Source organism: Pteropus vampyrus, unplaced genomic scaffold (genome assembly GCF_000151845.1).
Source record: "Pteropus vampyrus isolate Shadow unplaced genomic scaffold, Pvam_2.0 Scaffold2634, whole genome shotgun sequence".
Lineage (NCBI taxonomy): Eukaryota > Metazoa > Chordata > Mammalia > Chiroptera > Pteropodidae > Pteropus > Pteropus vampyrus.
In genome coordinates this window covers 7,741-9,030 of record NW_011891415.1, presented here as the reverse complement: position 1 = coordinate 9,030, position 1,290 = coordinate 7,741, and positions in this window count along the sequence as shown.

Sequence of the window (1,290 nt, the reverse complement as noted above, 5' to 3'; positions counted from 1 at the left end):
AGCACAGTCAGGTTCTGGTAAAGGCTGTCTTCTGGGTTTCAGACTGCTGACCTCTTACTGTGTCCTCACATGTTGACAGGGGCAAGAGATCTCTCCAGGGCCTCTTTTATAAGGGCACTAATTCAACGCATAAGGGCTCCACCCTCAGGACGGAATCACCTCCTCAAAGCCCTACTTCAGAACACCATCACATTGGGGGTTAGGGTTTTAAAATCTGAATTTTAGGGAGACATAAACATTCAGACCATAGCATTCTCTTTGGCATTCATTTCTCACGCTCCCCTTGTGTTACCTGCTCATCTGGATGCCTGTCTACCTCTCTGTATTTTAATCTCCTCTTGAAACTACAGAGCTGATTCTGAGAATTGTTGATGTCATGTATACCTTAGAGGCAGTATTTTCCATCACACATCCCTGGCCCAACTCCCACTTTTGTGTTTTCTTTCAGATTGGAGAACCAGACCCAAGGCTAAGGAACCGGCTTTTAGCAGGACATTTCTGAAGAAGGCTCATTCCAGGGAGCAATAATAGAAAGACTGACAGGGAATGGTGGCTGGGACTCTATGTTGTGTGAAACCTAGGAATGTGAGGGCCACTTAGACATTCAGGACAGATAGCAGCATTGCAAAAGACATACTCCAGGGAGAATGCTGCCTCTGAATGCAATGCTTTTGAGGAAAGTTTCAGTCTGCAGTCAATCCTTTTTTCACAAAAGAGAATTCCTACAAGAGTGAGTCTCCTTATTTGTGACACATGTAGGGAGCCTGATGCCAAATTTAGACCTGATTAATCAGCAGGGCTTCTGCATGGAAAGGAAACCTGGGCAATGTAGTGAATGTGGGAAGCCCTTTGGTCACCGTTCCAGCATCAGGGAATTCACACTGGAGAAAACCTTTTAGGTGTCAGGAATGTGGTAAAACCTTCAGCCAGAGCTCATCTCTTACAAAGCATCAGAGATCTCATCCAGGAGAGAAACTCTTTCAATGTAGTGAGTGTGAGAAAGCCTTCAGCCAGAGTTCATCTCTCATTCACCATCAGGCAGCTCACACTGGAGAGAAGACCTTCCGATGCAATGGGGGTGGAAATCCTTCAGCCAGGGCATATAGCAGACTGAGCACCTTCAAATTCACACTGGAGAGAAGCTGTACGAGTGTAATGAATGTGAGAAAGCATTTACTTGGCGTTCGTCTCTTATTGACCACCTGGAGACAGATAAGCACTATGAGTGCAACACCTGTGAGAAAGTTTTTATCCAGAACTCCTCCCTCACCAAGCCCCTGAGGTGTCACA